Consider the following 22,726-nt stretch of genomic DNA (forward strand, 5'->3'; position numbering starts at 1 on the left):
TGCCCTCTCTGAGGCTCGAACTCAGGACCTTCAGATTATGAGACTGACGCGCTACCCACTGCGCTAAGAGGGCCTCTGCTTATCAGAGGTTTCTACCTTTCGTAATAAAACGCCTGCAGCCCCTTGCGCTCACAGAGTTGCCTCTCCAAGGTCAGCAGGGAGCAGCCCCTGGTCTCACCCCGGGCTTGTGCGCACACCTGGGGACACGTGGGTGGGAAGGTAGCTCTTGCGGCGGCCACGGAGCCCGCCTGGGCTCAGGGAACGAGCCCTGCGCAGGGAAGAAAGCTGCCTGCCGGTCCCCAGCGCAGCCTCGTGGGGACCGGGACCCGAGCCACCACAGCTCACTGAGAGGCGCTGAGACCCTGCGGTGTGTGTGGGATGCCTGGCGGGCAGACTCTGGGCACGGCTAGGTGGGGACAAGCTCCGAGGGGTGACCAGGCCGGGGTGCAGGGGAAGCGGAGGACGAGCGCTTGGGTCCGGTGCAAGCGGCGGGGATGGCGAGGACAGGCGAGCACCGGAGAGGAGGCTGCAAGGGGTGACCCCAGCAGGTGTCCTCAGACTCCAGGGCGACAGCCGCTTGATTGGGCTGGAGATGGGCTCGCGTGGCTGCCAAATGCAGGGGCCCAGGATGGATTGAGGCTGGACCGTGCGACGTCAGCCGCGGGTGGGCGTCAGGGGCGACCCCGGAGCGAGGGGTCGGTAGGGCCCTGGGGAGCAGGAGGGCGTGGCAGACGGGCAGGAGGGCGGAGAAGGGGTCTGGTGTATGAAATCTCCAGGCCCAGGCCCTGGAGTCGGGGTGGGGTGAGGTGGAAGCAGGGAGGGAAGGTTCCAGAAGATTCTTGAACGTGAATTCAGTCGGCAAATGGAGGGAAGAAGTTATGGTTGCCTCGGACTTGCCAATTCTTTTTTTTTTTTCTTTTTCCTTTTTTTTTTTTTGCATCCCGCGCTTTTCTTTTTCTCTCTTATTTTTCAAATACTCTTGCTTCCTGGTTACACATAGGGGCCTCTCATTTTCAAGGGCAGCAGAGTCGCACTGCTCGCTCCGAGCAGGGCTCTATTTATTTATTTATTTATTTATCTATCTATCTATCTATCTATCTATTTATTTATTTATTTATTGTCTCGCTCTGTCGCTCCAGGCCACCCTTATTTATTTATTTATTTATTTATTTATTTATTTATAGTCTCGCTCTGTCGCCCAGGCTGGAGTGCAGTGGCCGGATCTCAGCTCGCTGCAAGCTCCGCCTCCCGGGTTTAAGCCATTCTCCCGCCTCAGGCTCCGGAGTAGCTGGGACTACAGGCGCCCGCCACCTGGCCCGGCTAGTTTTTTGTATTTTTTAGTAGAGACGGGGTTTCACCGTGTTAGCCAGGATGGTCTCGATCTCCTGACTTCAGGTGATGCGCCTACCTCATCCTCCCAAAGTGCTGGGATTACAGGCTTGAGCCACCGCGCCCGGCCGGGCTCTCCAATTTATTGTCACATGAAAAGATGACAGGAATAAAGGGTGCGGGGAGGGATGGGCGAGTGGATGGGCGGGTGGAGGGAACTCTCCCCATCTCAAGATTCCCTCCTCACTCTTTCAGGAAAGTTACTGTCCCAGGGAGTCTTCACCCCATCCCATTGCCCAAAAACCATCCTGGGTAAGATGACGACGTTGAACTTGCCAGCTTACTCATTCTCTAAGCCCTTGTGGCATTGTTGCTTGTTTTCACCAGATAACCAATCATATATTTCAATACCTGATAGGACTAGTCTCTTCTACCCCCAACCCCCAACGCACACACCTGCTCTTCTGTTCACGTTTCGGTGCTCCTTTGGGAACTGGTTTCGGGTGATTTCTTGCACAGTGGTCACTCTGATTCTTCCTTCTCTGGTCTCCTAGGGCACGTGGTGACTAGCACATCCCAGGGTGTGAGAGGGTTCTCGATTGTTCTCTGTGTGTCAGTCCTGTCTTCTCCATTAGGCTGGGACCTCTGCGATCCAGAGACAGGATCTGAGCCACCCCTGGGCGGGCCACATTCCACATGCCCAGAGGTATGGGGAAAGGGGGCCTCTGGATCCCACCCCCAGGTCACCCTCTGCTGCTGTCTCCATTCCAGGTTCAGCGCAGCAGGGAGAGTGTGAAGGGAGGAAAGCACTGCCCGGAGCCTGTGTCCTGGGTGTGGTTCTCTCTGCCACCAGCCAGCCTTGAATTTGGGGCTCCCCTCCTGTTCATCTTGGGGTCATACACATACTGTCCTGGGGAGCTGATGGACAGGCAGCGTCCCCAGTAGGGGTGGTTCCCAGGTGCTCTGAAAAGCTGCTCAGCCAGAGAAGCTATAGAGGGAAGGAATGTAGTTAGTTTTAGCAATCCCTTTAAACACATTTTTCAAGATGTCCCCGCTCCTAACCTTGAGTGGCTTCCCCCAGCCTTTGGGGAAATATTCCACAGGGCCCTGCAAGGACAAGGCCAACCCACACTCTCCCACCCGGATGAAACAGGCCATGCGCTTCCACGGACCGGTGCAGATCCTTCCTGCCATCCTCCCACTTACCCAGTCCTACTCCAGCATTCGTCGTCCACAAAACCCCTTCCTTCTGGGTTCCCCTTGCCACAGTGGCCTAGAACTAGCAGGGAATGTTCTTTCTCTGCTACTTCTTTGTGCCTTTCCTCTTTCCCTGAGCTGACTTCTCTTTCTTAGGGGCAGAGGCTGGTATGGAGTTTTCTGAATCCCTTGCAGCATGTATGCAGGAAGAAGCTTTTGCGTATTGATTTGTGAAATGTGGAGATTGTAGACAGTTCTATGTAGGAAGCAGAGATCCGACCGTTCAGTGTTAGGGGTGGGTGTGTGAGGCTGGGCGCGTGGTGAGGACAGGAGACATGGACAACGCCAGGGGCAGAGGTGGCTGTGAGATGAAGCTGGCATGATCAACGGGGAGGGGGGAAGCAGTGGAAGATCGGAAGGAGTCGGCCATTAGAGCAGCCCCAGGACTTTGGTGCGCAGGGAGGGAGGAGTGGAGGGGAGGCAGCCGGAACAGAGACCAGTGAGGAAGGCACCGGCCATGCCTTCTCTGTCTCCCCCGGCATTTCTTACTGTCTTCCTTATGCCTGAAGCCATTCACCTTTCACACTCAGCTCAGATGTGATCCCGACTGTGAGGAGACCTCGCTTCTTTGGCTGACATTTGTGTGTTTGTTTTTAGACAGAGTCTTGCTCTGTTGTCCAGGCTGGAGTGCAGTGGCATGATCTCAGCTCACTGCAACCTTCGCCTCCCGGGTTCAAGTGGTTCTTGTGCCTTAGCCTCCTGAGGAGCTGGGATTACAGGCACGTGCCACCACCTCCAGCTGATTTTTGTATTTTTAGTAGAGATGGGGTTTCACCATGTTGGTCATGCTGGTCTCGAAGTCCTGACCTCAAGTGATCTTCCCACCTTGGCCTCCCAAAGTGCTGGAATTAGAGGTGGCCTCTGCGCCTGTCTTTGGCTGGCGTTTGGTCCTTTCCCTGGCCTATCCCAGCTCTCTGCTCACCAGATTGTGCATCTGAGACATCCAAGAAGTCATAACTTTTGTGAGGACAGACAGCGCATCCACTCAGGTTTTGTCTCTACTGCATCCATCCCAATGTCTCTGACATGGAAAGCCATCTCTCTCTAGGTGTTTTTATTTTTATTTTTTTTATTTTTTTTTGGTTTGAGAGACAAGCTCTCAAGCTCTGTCACCCAGGCTGGAGTGCAGCAGGGTAATCACTGTTCACGGCAGGCTTCAACTCCTGGCCTCAAGCAATCCTCAGCCTTGAACTCCTGGCCTCAAGCAATCCTCCTGCCTCAGTCTCCGGAGTAGTTGGAACTACAGGTGCACACCACCACACCTGGCCAATTAAAAACTTTTTTTTTTTTTTGTAGAGACGGGGTGTCTCAAAGTGCTGGGATTACAGGCATGAGCCATGGCACTCGACCCTTTCTTTCTTCTTTTTTGTTAGGGACTTCCTGGAACTTGAATCTATAGGTCTTGAGAGAGTCAATGATTTCAGTCATGCAGTGAGAGGAAAAATTCCCTTGTGTATACGGGGCCGCTGATATGACTTCACCAACAGAGTCCTGAAGATTCCACAGTGGGGCACTAGTAAGAGAGGAGTGCAACGCAGTGGCTCACGCCTATAGTCCCAGCACTTTGGGAGACCAAGGCAGGAGGATTGCTTGAGCCCAGGAGTTTGAGACCAGCCTGGGCAACAAAGTGAAACCCCCATCTCTACAAAAAAAAAAAAAAAAAAAAAAAAAAGTTAGCTGCGTGTGGTGTCATGCACGTGTAGTCTCAGCTACTTGGGAGGCTGAGGCAGGAGGATCACTTGTGCCCAGGAGTTTGAGGCAGCAGTGAGCTAAGATCATGCCACTGCACTCCTGCTTAAGTGACAGAGACCCTGTTTCAAAAAATAAACACTGGGCGCGGTGGCTCACACCTGTAATCCCAGCACTTTGGGAGGCCGAGGCGGGCAGATCACCTGAGGTCAGGAGTTCGAGACCAGTCTGGCCCACATGGTGAAACCCGTCTCTACTAAAAATACAAAGGAATTAGCTGGATGTGGTGGCACATGCCTGTAATCCCAGCTACTCAGGAGGCCGAGGTGGGAGAATCACTTGAACCCAGGAGGTGGAGGTTGCAGTGAGCCGAGATGGTGCCACTGCACTCTAGCCTGGGTGATAAAATAAAATAATAAAATAACGTAAATAAAAAAGAAGAAGAAAGGAGAACCTGCTGGGGCAGGTCACTAAATCCACCATCATGCAGAGTGAAGCTGCCCAGGGCCTCTGGTAGGGCTGTCTGCAATTTCTGGCCCTTCCTCCAGGGGGAAGCCTTGCATTGCATCTCACACCCCAATACATGGCTGTGGATGCAAAGGGCCCTGCGTAGGAGACCTGGACTGGCTGTGTGACCTTGAGAATGTCTCCTCCCTCTCTGGGCTTGTTTCTTCTCTATGAAATGATGGGGTCAGTCCTGGAAACAACTGTGCACAGCTGCTGGAGTGATCTGTTCATCCCCAGGTCTGCCATGCATGGCTGTGAGTCCTTCGACAAGTATCTTAACCTCTCTGTTCCCATAAAGTGGTGATCATACCTGAATCTACTTCACTGGGCTGCTGAAGGGAGGTTGTATTATAGAGTGGACAGAATGTGCCTAGCACGGGAAGGCAGTGGCTGATTACTGATTGTCACTGATCACTGACTTGCGGCCACTTAGAGCCGGAGGATCCCTCCTGGCCTGGCTGAGCCCTCTCTCCTCACCACCTGGTATGGAGTGGGTCCAGTTATTCTCAAGACCCTCTGCTAGGAAGTAGGAGCGGCTTCCAGAGCTGCCAGATTTCAGGCCCGTCTGTTATATTCCCCTGGTTCCCACCAGGATAACTGAGGAATGCCTGCCACTCACCCACAAAAAAGGATTTATTTACAGTGTAAAATTCATCATACATTTCTTTTCTTTGAAGTGAATATAACCTCAAGATCTTATTGTCTTCATAATAAAACAAAAGATAAATTTAAAACTGAATCACTTGGCCTTTTCTCTTCTTATCTCCTCCCAGTTCAAAATGCTTGCATGTCCTCATAGGCAGCACTGTCTTAGATCTGCAGCTGGGCTCAGCACTCAAGCCTCGGCACCATCTCCTTTGTAGTTTTAGCCTTTTTCTGGAAAATCAAGCTTACGGAAATCAATGGCCTTGATATACACAAACAATACTTAGGTTAGAGGACTTAAGAAAACCCCATGTATAATAGCAACAAAGAAGATTAAATACTTAGAGATAAACTTAATAAGAAATGTGCAAAATCTATAAAAGGAAAATTTTACAACACTTCTGGAAAACACAAAAGCACATGGAGTGGGAAGACATCCCTTGTTTTTGGCTATCACAACTCATTATTAAGATGCCCATTCCCTCCAAGTTGATTTATAAATTGAATGCCATTCTTATAAAAATACCAACAAGCTTTGTTTCATGGAGTTGGTAAGTTGATACTAAAGTGTCTATGGAAAATAAACATGCTGGAATAGCCAGGGAGAAACTGACACAAAGTGGGGGCCTAGCCCTATGGGCTATTAAAACAAACTATAAAGCCTCTGTAATTAGAACAGTGTGGCATTGGCTACATGAACAGGCAGACAGACCAATGGAATAGGAAAGAAAGTACAGAATAGACCTAAGTACAAATGGGAATTTAGTATATGATAAAGGTGGCATGTCAAATCTCAGAGGCAGTGATGAACTTTTTATATTTATTTATTTATATTTTTTATTTATTGAGGTGGAGTCTCGCTCTGTCACCCAGGCTGGAGTGCAGTGGCGTGATCTCGGTTCACTGCAACCTCCACCTGCTGGGCTTAAGCAATTCTCATGCCTCAGCCTCCTGAGTACTCAGCCCAAGATTGCCGCTCTGCTTCCTGTCATGACACCACTTTCCCTGCGCATACGCAGCATCCTTGCCCTTCTTGTCCTGTGCCACTTTGTGGGGTTGGTGCTTGCCACACTTCTTACAGGAAGTCTGGAAGGCTTTAGGAACATGCACCACATTGCAGGAGCCCTATTGCGTGGAAAGCTATTGTTAATTTCTAAGTCATTTATGCTTGCAGAGCTGATAGGAGCTAAACTAAGACATGGGTTATTCTGTAGGAGGAAACAGTTTGGAGAGTAGTCTACATAGTGGTCAAGAGTTTTTTAAAACTCCAAACCTCAGATTGTTGTCTGCATATACCCTCTTGGGGAAAAGGTAGTTCTTATTTGGAGAAAACATAGATTGTATTATCCTGAGAAGATCTAAAGGGAACCACAGAGGGAGGAAGAGGCGACACAGGAACTCTTTCCAGTTAGGGCAGTGGTCTCCCTGGTAGGGTGGACTCCCTTGTCTTGGTGTGATCATAGAACTCATGGAAATGACCGGTGGCCTGTGACACCAACTTCTTAGAGGAGAAGGGTTTCTTGCATGTATTGGTGGGGCCTCAGCTGTATCTAATAGGAGGTATGCACTGCACTGGAGGTCTCAGATGGCCCTAGGAACTAGTCTTGAGGCCTCCAGTCTACACTGGGCTCCTCCAGCAAGAAGAGAAAGACCCCATGGGTTGGCTGGTTGGTGGTAGTGGGAGGAAACCTGGTGTGGGAATGAGGGTGAGGCCAAAACTCTGGTGATTGAGGGTGTCTTATAGGAAGTCTCTCATGACTGTTGCTTCTCAGGGCTGTTTTGAGGGACACGGTTGATTGATGAGTCTCCCTTCCTCGGTGTGTTTACCCTGAAACGTGTCTCAGGTTGGTAGTACCTACCTTCTCCGTGGCAAGAGCTTTTTTTTTTTTTTTCTGAGATGGAGTTTCGCTCGTGTGCCCCAGGCTGGAGCGCAATGATCTTGGCTCACTGCGACCTCTGCTTTCTGAGATCAAGCGATTCTCCTGCCTCAGCCTCCCGAGTAGCTGGGATTACAGGCATGCGTCACCACACCCTGCTAATTTTATATTTTTAGTAGAGATGGGGGTTTCTGCATGTTGGTCAGGCTGGTCTCGAACTCCTGACCTCTGGTGATCCTCCCACCTTGGCCTCCCAAAGTGCTGGGATTACAGGCGTGAGCCACCACACCCGACTGGCAAGAGCTCTTTGAACATCCTGTGCCATGAAGGAGAGTTCATGGGCATTCTTGTTCAGAGTGCAACTCTGGATTGTATAAGGCCTTTCTTGTTTTTCTCATTTTAATCCAGGTCTTGGAGTTTTGGTTATTTTCTTTTGGGGGAAAGATTTTGCCACTTCCCTTCCTGTTCTTTTCCTTGCTAAGCAAACTGGTTTTGGAGATTCCGTTTGCTGACAGCCTTCATTAAGCCTCTGTGGTTTTTAGGTTGATGTTCCAGGAGAGGCTTGGTGCCACAAAGTAAGTCAATGTTACCTTTCACTGTGGCAGTTGCTCTCCCAGCCCCTGCCTCGTGGATACTCTTCTGAAATGTGTTTGGAAGGCTGCATCTCGCTTCCATTTCTTTCTCCTCCAGAGTCACCTTGCTTTGCAGGGCTGTGATTTTCTGCTCATGCTCTGCATGGCTGTGCAGATGCACGTTGATCTTTTCAGGAGAGTGTTGGCCTCTTGCAGTGGATCGTCACCTTCTTTCAGCTGATTTACTGCACTGCTCCTGCAATGTGGTGCATGTTCCTAAAGCCTTCCAGACTTCCTGTAAGAAGTGTGGCAAGCACCAACCCCACAAAGTGGCACAGGACAAGAAGGGCAAGGATGTTGTGTATGCGCGGGGAAAGTGGCGTCATGACAGGAAGCAGAGCGGCAATCTTGGGCTGAGTACTCAGGAGGCTGAGGCATGAGAATTGCTTAAGCCCAGCAGGTGGAGGTTGCAGTGAGCCGAGATCGCGCCACTGCACTCCAGCCTGGGTGACAGAGCGAGACTCCACCTCAATAAATAAAAAATATAAACTGTTGTTCCAGATGTTGCTTGTCTGACACAACTTCTTTCTGTGTTGCCTGGAAGTAGCCTGTGCTTTTCCCCATCGTGGTTAACGAAGACTGTCAAAGTCATCTTGTCCGAAACTGCGTCTCATCGCTTTACTGGCCTGCTGGCGCTTCTCATGGTGTAATGTGATCTTTTAGATGGGCGTTTTCTTGTGTCTGGCAAAAAAGGACTTGGAGGACTCTCTGAGATTGCTCATGGCATTTGATCAAGTCATTAAAGGTGGCACGTTGGTTTCTCTGTGTCTCTCTTTCCTGTAGGAATTCTGAAGCCTCATATGTTCTTCCCAAGCAAGACAGAAGTTAGATCCATGTGTCTCCTTTGCATTTAAATTCTTTAAAGCTCTTCTTACCTTGGAAAGTGTTATTAAATCTCACATATGGTTTGGTAATATTTCACATTGTCTCTGTTTTCTCTTGTTATCCTGACTCCAAATTAACAAGCAGATTCCTCACTAAGATGAGCAGATTCCTCATCTTAATTTGATCTGTTGAAACCCAGACTCTTCCTCTGACTGATTTCTGTTTTGTACACTGATGGCCTCAAAGAATGTCCCTGAACTTTTGATCTTTTTGTTCAGAGTCAAACAGTGTATTTAGAATGTCTCCTATTCCTTCAGATCCATTTTGAGGAGTCAGTTGACAGTCTCTGGGGCAGGAAGGAAAATATACTCCTGGCCTCTCAGCTGAAGCCCAGGCACTAGGCTGGGTCTGCAAAAGCTGGGGGTGGGGTCTTTGGGGAAGCCTCTTAGATTGGTGAGGAGGATATGATCCCCCTGTGTCTCAGGTTTGGATGGCCTCTGTTCTGGGTGCTCCCTTCCAAAAGAGAGGGCTATTCCTTGGCCTGGGGGGCAGCAGCTGCAGGAGAGGAGTCTGAAGTGGGGGTCTCCTGTGTCCCTAGCCTTTTTCCTGGTGAGCTATAGCCTCCAGAGGGAAGTGGCAAAGGCTGTGGTCCCTGCAGCACTCCACTATGTATAGTAGCAACAAAGATGCTTAAATACTTAGGGATAAACTTAGTAAGAAATGTGCAAAATCTATAAAGAGAAAAATTTTCAACACTTCTGGAAAACACAAAAGCACATGGAGTATGCTTGTTTTTGTCTATCCCTTGTTTTTGTCCATCACAATTCAACATCAAGATGCCCCTTTTCCCCCAAGTTGATTTATAAATTGAATGCCACTCCTATAAAAATACCAACAAGCTTTGTTTCATGGAGTTGGTAGGTTGATACTAAAGTTTCTATGGAAAATAAACATTCTGAAATAGCCAGGGAAAAATTGACACGAAATAGGGGCCTTGCCCTATGGGCTGTTAAAACAAACTATAAAGACTCTGTAATTAGAACAGTGTGGCATTGATCACATGAACAGACAGACAGACCAATGGAATAGAAGAGAAAGTACAGAATAGATCTAAGTACAAATGGGAATTTAGTATATGATAAAGGTGGCATGTCAAATCTCAGAGGCAATGATGGACTATTTATTTATTTATTTATTTATTGAGATGGAGTCTCACTCTGTAGCCCATACTGGAATGGTGCAAAGTCACGGAAGCCCTGGGAAGAACAGGTAGAATGGAGTCGCCATGACATTGAGCCTCATCTAGATGCCAGGTAGGTAACACGCATTATCACAGGTGAGTCTCACTGTAATCTCACGAGGGAATTTCTATGGCCATCCCCACACCGCAGTGTAACAAGCTCAAGGTCCCAAGAGTATGACCTACTTTTCCTGTTCTGAACCTTAAGTTTTATTGATTTATTAATTATTTTACTTTTTTTGAGATGAGGTCTTGCTCTGGCACACAGCCCAAAGTGCAGTGGTGCGATCCTGACTTACTGCAATCTCTACCTTCTAGGCTCAAGCAATCTTCCCACCTCAGCCCCCCAAGTATCTGTGAGTACAGGCGTGTGCCTTCACACTCGGATATATATATATACTTTTTTTTTTTTTTTTTGTGGAGATAGGGTTTCACTAGGTTACCCAGGCTGATCTCAAACCCCTGGTCTCAAGTGATCCACCTGCCTTGGCCTCCCAAAGTGTTGGGATTCCAGGCATGAACCACTGTGCCCGGCCTGAACCTTAAGAATGAAATCATCCTTGGGTTAAAGGCTGGTCTCCCTTAGAGATGGTCGTTTGCAGGGTACCTTCCAGGGGCTAATGCTCTGGCAAATGCTGGTGACCTTGAGATGAATGAGCCTTGATCCATGTACTCAGTGAGCTTCAGGATGAGGGTTCCTATAGCCTCTCTCTTCATTTCATCATCTCCAAAACCTGATAGGACTGATGCTGGAAGGTCTTTCCCAGGTCCAGATTCCTCTCCTGGCTCAAACACTTTCCTCTGTGGTCTCCAGCCCAGGGGCTGAATTGATTCTACCTGGCCAAGTGCTCTGCCTGCTTTTAGGGTCTGGTCTGTGCCCTGAGCCCCTGTCCCATTCCAGCTTTATCTCTCACAACTACCCAGCCCTTACCTATACCCTGGTCATGTGGATCCTTTCCTGAACATCAATACTCTTCATTCATCTTGGTCTTTTGGTCTGAAATGCAGCCCCTCCCTCCACTAGCCCCTGAAACCTAACCCACCCTCCTCCTGCACCGCCTGGACTGCAGGAAGCCTTCCTGGCTATGTATGCAAGCTAGTCTTTTTCTCCCTCTTCTGTTTTCCTAGATTGAGAGATGGTTCTAGTACGTGACTCAAGATAAGAGGTTGTGTTTGGCTGATACCACGTGTGTCTGTCCAGAGCTAGATATGAGGATAGAAGCTCCTTGAGCCAGGGATGGTATCTTAGCTATCCCTGGGATCCCCATGGGACACGTGCTAACAGGGAAATTCAAAGACCCCACCAAACTCCTGCCACCATTTCCTGCCCTCTTGTGCCCAGGCCCACCTCTGAGTTGGAGGAGCAGGGTGCTGTGGGAAAAGGCGCAGTGGAGTCAGGGTCTTCAGGTCTGTGTCATCCCACTGAATACATGGCCAATGACCTTGGGCAAAGGGACTCCTCCCCTTGGGGCTTTAATCTCTGCATCCACAGACTGTACATATAGCATTGGACCAGGACCTCCCTAGTGCCTTTTTGGTAATGAGGACCATAAATTTCTTACACTTTTAATATGCACATGAATTCCCTGGAGAATCTGTTAAATTGCAGATTCTGACTCTGTAGGTTTGGGGAAGGTCCTCATTTCTAACAAGCTCCCAGGTGACCTTGATGCTGATGGTCCCTAAGCCACGCTTTGCATTAACAAGGGTCTAGCCCAGTGGTCCTCAGCCCTAGCCCGAGAGAAGAATGGCCTGAGAGGTCGCTCCTTCCCTCCTCCACTCCCTTCTCCATTTTAAATTCAAGTTTCCCTTGGGAGATTGTAAAAAGATGTTAGGATGGCACCCTAGGGACATTAGCTCAGCATTTGTAGGTGTGGGAACTTGGCATCGGTAGTGTTTAAAGCTCTCCAGGTGAATCCAGTGTGCAGCCGGGACTGGGAACTGCTCTACCTCGCGGGTGAACTTGAGCAAATGGTTTTCAAGGGAAGTTGTTTGTCTCTGCTGCCCCCTTGTGGCCACCTTGTTCACTCACAGAGCGCAAGCCCCATTCCCAAGAGAGATGGGAATCGCAGAACAATTAGGAAAATAATGTCGCTGCCATTGGTGGACGGGCTTCCCTGAGACCCCAGCACTCACCCTGACGTGGGTGGGCTCCTGCTCTGCCGTGATGCTGAAGACGATTCCTTAAACAAGGGCCTCACTCCCAGTGTCCTGGGGGTAGCCCACATGAGTAGGAAAAACTCTTGGTGGGCCAGGAACTGGGAACCGCAGGGGGCCCTGTAGTCAGCAGCTGAGATAGAGGTTGGAGAGAGCGGGTCCAGAAGAAACTTCCTAGGAGAAGGTGTGCCCTGAACCCAGCGCCAACCCAACTCTCCTGGGCGGCAGCCACAAGAAATCTTAGAGGCAGACGTGAGGTTAGGGTTGCTTGGCTGTCAGCCAGCAGGGGGCCCTCTGGCGCCACGTAGAGTTCCCAGGTCGGGTCTCCCAGTCTTTGTCCTCTTGACTGGGAACTGTCCACCCCGGTGCAGGATGCCCCAGATGCAGTGGAGCAGCCCAGAGCCCCAGGGCTTGACTGTCCGCAGCTGGCTGGCTTCCCTCTGTGCTAGGCAGGGTCAAGGACATCCCCATGCACACAGCCTGCTGTCAGTGGGATGAGGAGTAGGAAGGTTCTGTTGCTGCTGCCCATTCAGAAATGCAAAATCGCCTAGTACCTTGAGCACAGGTCTAGTCCCTACCGTGTCCTGCCTGGCTATGTGATCTCGACACATTCATCTTCCCTTTGTGGGCCCACTTCTCCCTCATCCAGTGCATCCCCCAAGCCATCCTGGGCTGTGGTGCTGCTCTCCAGACAACAGGGAGTTGGACTCATGGTTTTGGGGGCTCACATTGCTCTTAGGGGGCCAGAGTCAAGGGAATCACCTTTTGATTGTTTTTGCCTTCTGCTGTAGGGCCTGGTTCTGGGCTGGACTTTTCCCATCCTCTTCCTGAAAGCCACCCTTGTTCAATCATGGGGACAAGATCCAGTCCAGGAAAGGAGCTAGTGCCCTCCTAAGAGATGATCCTGAATGGGGCCCAGCTGTGGACAGGAAGATCTCTTTTCCAGTCAGGTGCGATGCTTCATGCCTGTAATCCCAGCACTTTGGGAGGCTGAGGTGGGAGGATCACTTGAGGTCAGGAGTTCGAGATCAGCCTGGCCAACGTGGTGAAACTCCGTCTCTATTAAAAATACAAAAAATTAGCTGGATGTGGTGGCGCACGCCTATAATCCCAGCTACTTGGCAGGAGAATCACTTGAGCCTGTGGGAGGTGGAGGTTGCAGTGAGCCAAGATTGCACCTGGGTGTTAGAGTGAGATTCAGTCTCAAAATAAAATAAAATAAAATAAAATAAAAATAAAATCACCAAATCCCTTTTCTGTTCGTTGTCAAACACACTAGACATCAGGACACAGTGGTCCTGGCTATATGACTGACTTGTAAGAGTGAGAAATATCCAGAGACAGAATGCACATTAGAGTTGAATGGGGTTTCTCCTGGGAAAAGAGGGGACCCAAAAGAACAGCAAGAGGATGGGGAGCTTAGATATAAAATAATGTTTTGGCTGGGCATTGTGGCTCATGCCTGTAATCCCAGCACACATGCACCTCTGAATGCAGTCTGGGTGAATGCAGTTTCTTGATTGTCACAGGCAATCAAGAGTTGCAGGTGTTGTATTGCGTGGTTTGCAACAGCAATCAGACCAAAAGGGTGACTACTAGCATGTGAAGACAGAGGATAAGCTTCCTGGGCTCAAATTCCTGAGCTGGGAGTCAGTTCCAGGCCATAGTGTCCAGCCAGAGGAGGACAGCAAGCTTGACTCCTGTGTGACCACTAGCTCACCTGGTCTAAACGTAGCCTCTTGCTATGAAACAAAGGCAGAGAGAGACTGAAGGAACTGGAAAGAGGTTCAGTGGAGGAAAAATAAGGCAACCTCAGGGATTCACTTTTACTCTCATTTCATTAAGTTCCAGATATTGGCAGACTGCTGGCCTCCCGAGGGGCACAGGAAGGGGCCTGACAGACTGATGATCCTGGTTGGAGATGAAGAGGGGCTGATTAAGAGGAGCTGACTGAGTTCTGGAGGTTTCCTGCCCGGGAGTGGTGAGCCTGTTGGAGCTGCACCTGGGCCTGTCTGTACCTAGGAGAGAGTCAGGGCGTGGCTGGCTTCCTGTAAACACCTGGGGCTCGAGGAGCGCACTGCCTCTGTTCCACGCCTGATGTCGTCCACATCCACACCCACGCATCGGGCCAGGAGAGTGACTGTCACTGATGAGGTCAGTGTGATTGTACCTCTGATGGTTTCTCTGAGCTCAACCTTTGCACTTCACCTGTGTGGGCCAGCCGGAAAGCCAGGGTGGAGATGGAGCATCCTGGGTCAGCTGGGATCCCACTGTGCGATTCCATGCCACGGGGTGTCAGAACCTGGAGTGCTGGTGGTGGCCAGGGAAGGGATGGGGTGGCATTCCTGTGGCTTTGCCACTCACTGGCTGTGTCACCTTGGAAAAGTTATCTAAACCCCTTGGTGCCCCAGTCTTCTTCTCTGTCCATGGCAATTCGAGTAGTCCTGACCTGGTTGGATGGCTCTGAGGTTTCAATGAGGTCATACATGCAAATGGTTTTTTTGGAGCAGGGTTCTTTTTATTTAAAAAGATTTTTTTTTAAGTGAGAATACTTGCTAAAAAAGAGTACCTGACTTCAGCTGGGCACAGTGGCTCACACCTGTAATCCCAGCACTTTGGGAGGCCAAGGCGGGTGGATCACGAGGTCAGGAGATCAAGACCTGTAGTCCCAGCTACTCAGGAGGCTGAAGCAGGAGAATTGCTTGAACCCAGGAGGTGGAGTTTGCGGTGAGCTGAGATCATGCCACTGCACTCCAGCCTGAGTGACAGAGTGAGATAAAGAAGAAAAAAAAAAAAAGAAAAGAACCTGACTTCAGTATCTTTGGGTGTCTGGGATTGAGGGGTGTACCTGAATGGGCATAAGTGATTGATGAACACTTGTGTAAGAGTTAAAGAAAGAGGAAAGAAACATGAAATTTTAAAGACAGGTTTGCTTTAGATGAAACCTGAGAGGGGCCTCTGGCTGATTTTGGTCAGGAGCGCTTTCTCTTACAGACTAAGAGTATATATTGGTTTTAGGGTGAGGGGGCTTATCACAAGCTTGAAATGTGCTTGGGTCAGGAAGAAGTTTATAGCAGGGTCGGAATGTTTCTGGGCAGAGGAGAGGTTATCTCGGGGCTGACATCTTTCTGGCAGGAGGGAGGTTAGTTATCTTGGAGCTGGCATCTTCCCAGCTGGACGGGGTTATCTTTGGGGCTAGCATGTCTCTGGTTGGGGAGTTTGGAATGTTTCTGGTTGGAGATGTTATTTGTGGGTTATGATCATGCTGACCTTAGCCTTTAGGCTGATGCCTTTGGCTTTAGGCGGTTTTTGATTAAGAGGAATTTTAAAATGAGGTGCTTGTCCATGATGGCAAGGCCCCTGCTCTGTCACCTTGCCCCCCAAAACATTTGCAAACAAACCATTGCAAAGCTTTGTTTCTGTGTATGTGTGTATAAATATTTTTTTTTCCCTTAGGAGTAAAGGCAATAGCTTAACTAAGATGTTCAGAGGGATCATGGCATAAAGACTGGATGCCTGAGGTTGGGGTCGCGGGCGTGTTTCAAGAGCCTTTATTTCAGACCAGAGTTTACCAACATGGGGAATCTTGCCATTTGGGGCCAAATCATTCCTTGTTGTTGCAGACTGACTTGTGCATTGCAGGGCGATTAGCAGCATCTCTGGCTCTACCCTCTAGATACCAGCAGCGCCCTCCACCCCATCCCCACCTTAGTTTCACCAATAAAAAATGTCTTCAGACATTGCTCAATGTCTTTGGGGAGGTAAGAGGGGACAAAATTGCCCCCAATTGAGAACTGCTGCTTTGCGATGTTCCTAGTAGGGTGAGCCCTCAATAAGTGGTTATTATTTGCTGTGTTGAAGTTTGGCAAGATTTCTCTTCTGGGCCTTGCTGATCTCTTCCTATTTCTGTGCACTGCTTAAAGGGAAAGTCGATGACAACGGGGCTTCTAAACTCCAGCCACATTGGATATAAAGTACTAGTTCCTTTATCTGGTGGGACAGCCTGATCAACTGGAACTTGGTTCTTACTGTGTTTCTCATCATGCAAACCTAAAGGAATCCAGCCTGGGCAACATAGTGAGACCCTGTCTCTCCAAAAAAAAAAAAAAAGGAGAGAGAGGGAAAAAAACAAGACACAAAATTCAGCAGAGCCCGGTGGCACACCCCTATAGTCCCAGCTACTCAGGAAACTGAGGTGGGAGGATTGCTTGAGCCCAGGAGTTCAAGGTTGCAGTGAGCTGTAATTGTGCCACTGAACTCCAGCCTGGGTGACAGAGTGAGACCCTGTCTCTAAACAAAAGAACAAACAAACACCCTAAAGGTTTTTGAGAGCATTAAGTGCAACATAAATCTTTCAGTCCTTTACTATTAGTTAAAATATGAGCTACAATTAAAATGAAACGGTTGATTTTGTGGGGAGCAAGATCTTGAGGTAATCTTCATTTGTGATGAATACATTTCTGTTTAACCACAAGCCTCAGAATTAGTAGTTCCTCATTCAGGGGACAGATTGGAGAAGGGTCTTATGGAAAAGGACCAGTAGGAGACAGAGGTGGAAGAGTTGGATGCATTTGAAGTCTCCACTATTTAGGAGGTGGCCTAAAAGATCCTGGGGAGTGCGTGGGCACCTCCTTTTGGCGCCCCGGATGTCGGGAGGGTCTCCAACACTGATTTTGGCTGCTGCTTTGTTGCACCATCCTCTGTGGATGGTTTGGCTCTTATCTTGTTTGACTTCTTATACACCTGCTCTAAAATCTCCGCAGGAATTCCATATGGTTCATGGAAGTGTTGCTGCTCAGGAGTGAGAAATGTCCCTCCAGATTTTGGAGAAGCTTTCTTTCTGGATGTCTCCAGAGCTTGCTTTGGGGCAGCCCTTCAGTCACAAGTTTGGCAGCATAATAATTCCTCCTTGCTGAGGTTGTCCCAGGAATGACACAGAGCGCCAGAAGCAAGCTTTGGAAACACAGCTGGTGCAACATTAGGAGCGCCTCTATGCCTTGGCGTAGAGAAGCAGGTTCTAGTTTTTGCCCTAAGTTGGTTGATGGCCGCAGGTATCACATGGAATATCTTTCTATTACAAGAATCAGCATGGAGTTGAATTCTAGGAGAAACATCTCAGTGGTGTGGGGCACGACCATTGGAGCCTCCTTTCTGATCATGTAGACCTGGGCCATCATTTGCGCAGCTGATCCTGTGAACTCGGTGCTTAAGATTCCAGTTAGCACCTTGCGATACCATAGTTGTGCCACAGAAAAAGGTAACATAGGCGGAGATGTCCAGAGTTGGGTGAGGTGTGTTTACCGTAGAAATGCTGCTGGCTGTTTTCAAGGTATTGAAGAAGCTCTCTGCAGAGGTGGCTATTATCCCGGGACTCTCTAAATAATGATACTAGATTGTTGGTTGCAGCATGATGAGACCAAATCAGAGTGGAAAGTCATCACTGTTACAGAGATTCTGGTTTCCCGTGAGTTTCATGGTCACAGTGCTGGGGTTTCAGATTTGGAGTCAATTGTAAACACGCCTCCAAGAATACCTCTCTTAAAGCCAGGCACACTGCACAGAGGATGGTGGTGTGGATTATCCTAGCAGTGTTGAGTCCTCTCATTTGCTGTGTACACAGACAGAATAGCCAATGTTGAAGCACGTCCAGCCTCCACAGGTGGAACCCCAGTCTCCTGAATCTAACTCAGGAGAGCCAGGGAGGGATGCTGAGGGCTGATGATTGGGCTGACCCTGGATTCGCCATCATTTTGGGAACCGGGTTGGTTCCTCTTTGATACTTTGACACGGTACCTTTTGTGTACTTCCCTGCAGAAGTGAAGGTTGCAGCAAAGCACAGATGCAAGGTCAGGAGAGACCCCAGGTGAGCCCTGGGACAAAGTGGAGGGGCTTCCCCAGCAGGCACAATCTCCAGGTGAGGCAGAGCATTGCAGAACAATGACTTGCTGTAGACGGCCTCCTGAAGGCTTGTGTGAGGTTCTTCTTGAATTTTTGGGAGAGCATTGGCTGTACCTGGGCCTCCCTTGTTCTCCCGGCTGTGGTTCAGTGACACCTCTTCTTTCCATCTGGAAGGGAAGAGGACCGCCTCTTTTAAACCACAATGGACAGTGTTTTGCCCTCTGGGTTCATCATGAATGGACGTGTCAGACTTTGTTCTCACCCTGAGATTCAACTGCTTTCTGACTTGTGGTGCTTCAGATGCTGGGGAGGGTGAGGCAGGTGAGATGTGGGTAGTGAGTGATGGCAAATGGCACCAAAAACTGGGGTATTGACCCACCAGCTCCTGTCTCTCATTGGTTGTGTTGGATATAAAATACTCCAGGAATAAATACTCGGCGCTGGGAAGTAAAACCACACTCAGGCAAAAGTTTAATCCTCTCAGCAAGGCAATTTACTTCTGCAGAAGGGTGTTACTTGTGTCAATCAAGATCCCAAGTGCACAGAACAAAGGAGGCCAGGGGTTTTTTATCCTTAACAGTGCCTATCTCTGTGTCACTCCCCCATGGGCTGAGGTTGGACCACACAATCTGAGCTGACCTGATTGGCTACTTGTACATATTTTCCTAAATATGGCAGAGGAGGGGGACATGAGGTACAGAGGTGGAGCATGTGAGATGTGCAGTTTCTGGGGAACAATGGGTACAGGTAACCAAGGGAACAGATGTGAGTTGTTGATTAGAGCTGATGGGAAGGGGTAGGCTGTTTATGGTAACTAGGGCCAAGGAAGAACAAGAAAGTTGAGTTTGAGAACAAAGGATAAGGAAGTTAACAGGCTAAACCTTTTGAAGAGAAACTCAGAAAGATTTATTGTATCTTACAGTTGAGACACGCTCTGGGTGAGGGGGCCTCCTCTCTGGGATGTGTGGCCTCCCTGCCCTCTTGGGCCATCTCTTTCCCCTGCTATACTTTTGCCTGTGTCTCTGCAACTTCTTAACAATGACTGTGGCCATGCTTTTAACTGCTTGGTTCTTGATTAAATATCCTGTTTTCTGAGCAAATATCCTGACTTCAGTGATTTTCATAAAACAGAGGTTAAGGAAAGTCACAGTGGAAAGGGAGTCCATTGCAGCCGCCTCCCCCAGGACTCCCAGGGCCGCCTGGTGAGTGAGGTGTCTCTCCCTGAGGTGGTGTCTCTGGCACAGCTCACAGCCCTTAGGCCTCTGCCCTCTGGGTGCCCACAGCAAGCCCTGGCTGACCCTCCACCCTGTCCCACCGTCCCTGCCTTGGGGGACCGAGGACAACTGCAGCAGGGCCAAGGGCTCTTGGGATTTAGGGTGTAGCTCTGTGGTCAGGCAGGATTCTTTAAAACTTTAATTTTTAAAACTCATATCTAAAACCCTTGCTTCTCTTTCACCTTGCATTTCGGTTTGCAATTTCTGTCCTGATGAATTTCAGCAAGCTCTTCGTGTGGGACTGATGAGATTCTGGATTGCTTTGAGAGCAGTTAGTGATGAGACTGATGACGTCCCCTGCTCACAACAGGACATGTTAATGGGTCCCAGGTTGGAGATAAACTCCTGTCTCCACATTCAAGAGGGGGCAGGGCTGGCTTCAGGCCCTGAGCTTGGTTTAATGCTCTGCTGCTGCCTTAATTATTAATTAAATGATTATTAATCCTTTAATGTTTGATGACTTTTGGAGAAGAAGGCCCCACATCTTCTCTCAGCACTGGGACTTACAAATCATTTCCCTGGTCCCAAAGAGGACAGTCCCAAGGCAGAAGCCTGTCCTGGGCTGATTGCTGGGGGCCACGAAGGCCACAGGGACCAGCTTGGCCGAGACGGAGGCTGGGCTTGAGGAGAGAGCAGAGGGGGACAGAGGGAAGATGACGAAGTGGGGACAGAGGGGCTTGCTGACCAAAAGGGATGGATAGGATGAGAGGCCGGCGTTTCAGGTGGGATTCCAGAGGGCAGGAGCATTGCTAGGATTATTTGCCATCTCGCCAGATGGGGCTCATGTGTGTGGGCAGGGGTTGGGCTGCCTTTGTTCCTCACTGTACCCGTGGGTGTGAGTACAGCACCATGCACAGCCTGTACTAATGCTAAAAAAAAAAAAAAAGAAGTTGTCATACGACAGCTCATGACAAAAAAAAGTCATATGAGCAATGTCACAGCCATGCCGTATGACAGTAAAGTATGTTTCTTTGACAAGCAGCTAGTTTCTGGACAGGAGTGCTGGTTACGCGGAAACCAGGGGAGTCGTTTGGTGTTGATGGTGAGTGTCTATCTCCATTGCTGGCTTAAAGCGAAGGAGCATGTGCCCTTCGGTCAGTGTCGGTGGGACTGGACCCTGTGACTACTCTGTGCCTTCAGAGAACTTTCTTCTCTGGGCTCCTGGCCCTTCACCCTGGCTTCTTCGTGTGTCGCTGCTGGGTTCGTTGTTCCTCCCTCCCCATCACCCTGGGTTACAGGGCTGTCCAACGCATGCACCTTGAACATGTGCCCTTACCAGGAGGAGGGTGTGGTGGGTCCCCCGTCCACTTCTGTCTCCTTCTGCCTGTGTCTGCATTGCTTGTCGTGCTTCCCTTTCAGCCAGCGCTTCTGCTCTGTGTCTGCAACTGACCCAGTCCTTTAGTCAATGTTGGTGGCCACTGACTGACCGGTATGCTCGCCTTGCCGCCGACCTTCCCTATCCTGCAATGCTGCTCCTTTGGAGACAGACTTGCCCCTGCTCCTCACCTTGTGTGGGTGTGCTGGAGAAAATCCTCCCAGGTGATGCTGGGATCCCAGGGAAGGGTCTCTGGATGGCATCAGCTCTGTCCCGGGGAACTGCAGCTGCAGCAGGGCGGAGGATCCAGGGGGCTGTTGTCCTGTGGGAGGGAGGGCGGAAGCCTCTGGTGCAGAGGGTGAGTTAAGCACACTCCGCAGTGCATGGTAGGCCATGATCAGGGGGTCTCTGTGAGGTCTCCCTCTTGTTTTATTCCTTTTGAATGAAATTTCTCACTCCTAGGCCTCCCTCTCCCACTGCAGGCGTCATTCTGCTTTGTCTTGGGTGCCTTTAGAAAAATGCTCTAACAAAGCACTGTGGCTGTTTTATGTGTAGGTACTTTTAATTCACATAGATGGCATCATTCTGCCATTTCTTCTCCTCCTTCCTTTCTCAATCAATGCTACGTTTTAAGGTATGACCTTCCTTTCTACAGTCTTAAAACTTACTCAGATTTCCCAAAGAGCTTCTGTTTATGTGGGCTAATGCTATTGATGTTTACTGCATTAGAAATGGAAAGGAGACACTTAAAAGAATTTGTTTGAAAGTAGCAGTGATGGACTCATTGCGTGTTAACATAAGTAACATTTTGGCATTATTATGAAAATTGTTTTGACCTTGCAGAATTCCTGTCCTAGTTAAGTGTCAGTTTGTTTTAGAATGTGAAAGGGCACCGTGAAGGACAAAATTTGGAAAGTGAATTTTATTCATGTTGTTTTATAATACCTGATTCTGGAAAAAAACTATGAAATGTATTACATTTTAGTAAAATCTGCTCTGGTTTCATGAGTTTGCCTCCTTGGTTGCTGATGGATACCACTGCCTAGAACAGGAAAGGTTATTCTGGATAGCAAAGATTCTGTGTAATACCAGAATACTTAATAGTGTTTTATGTTTAACTTGTAATGCCCTAGAATAGGGCACAACAAAAAGTCCTCACTCATGAACAAGCTGTATGTAAGCTTCTTTCTTTATTTTACTTATTTATTTTGCAATTCATGTGTGCATAGGCTTTTTAAGAAATTGAGATCTTGTTTGCCTTTTTAAAGAGTACGGGTCATTGGTTTTTAGTATATTGCTAGGCTTTGCAAACACCACCATCATTTACTTCTAGAACATTACAGAAGGAAAGCCCACGCTCATTAGCACACGCTTCCTGTTACTCTCTCGCTACCCCAACCCCTTGACAGCCCCTGATCTACTTTCTGTTTCTATGGATTTTCCCATTCTGGCCATTTCATAGAAATGGAATTGTACAATACGTGGCCTTTTATGTCTGGCTTCTTTCACTTAGCATAATGCTTTCAAGGTCCATCCATGTTGGAGCATGTATCAGGGCTTTGTTCCACTTAGGGCTGATTGATACTCCATTGCATGGGTATACCACATTGTGTTTTTCCAGTCATCAGGTGATAAGCATTTAGATTGCTCCCACTTTTAGCTATCATGAGTGATGCTAGGAACATTTGTGTGCGAGTTTTTATGGGGACGTATGTCTCTTCAATACTCTTGGGTCTGTTTATTTTTAAATGCTTTCTTATCACTTAATTAAGTGAGTCACCAAAGATTGTTTCTCAGCCACCCATGAGCATATGTTAATCAGGCATCTAAATCTCTGACCACTGTTTAGATGTTGCCTTGCGAAATTAGACAGGAAAAAAAAAATGAAAAGGAATTTTCGGGAGATCTTTTACACCTGCAGTAATTTCCCAGAGGAGCCTTGGAAAATCGCAGAGATTTGTTCTTCCACCTTATAAAAAGAAAGACGCTGGGCCGGGCGCGGTGGCTCAAGCCTGTAATCCCAGCACTTTGGGAGGCCGAGACGGGCGGATCACGAGGTCAGGAGATCAAGACCTGTAGTC

The 22,726-nt window shown here is 48.9% G+C and overlaps 1 non-coding gene across 1 annotated transcript; it reads right to left on the reverse strand.

Annotated features, from left to right (window-relative positions):
• On the reverse strand, nucleotides 1-73 carry TRNAM-CAU. The gene has a single exon. It is a non-coding gene; the product is annotated as a tRNA-Met (tRNA).
• Between the last annotated feature and the right edge of the window lie 22,653 nt (nucleotides 74-22,726).

This window comes from Colobus angolensis, unplaced genomic scaffold, assembly GCF_000951035.1.
Source record: "Colobus angolensis palliatus isolate OR3802 unplaced genomic scaffold, Cang.pa_1.0 Scaffold116, whole genome shotgun sequence".
Taxonomy (NCBI): domain Eukaryota; kingdom Metazoa; phylum Chordata; class Mammalia; order Primates; family Cercopithecidae; genus Colobus; species Colobus angolensis.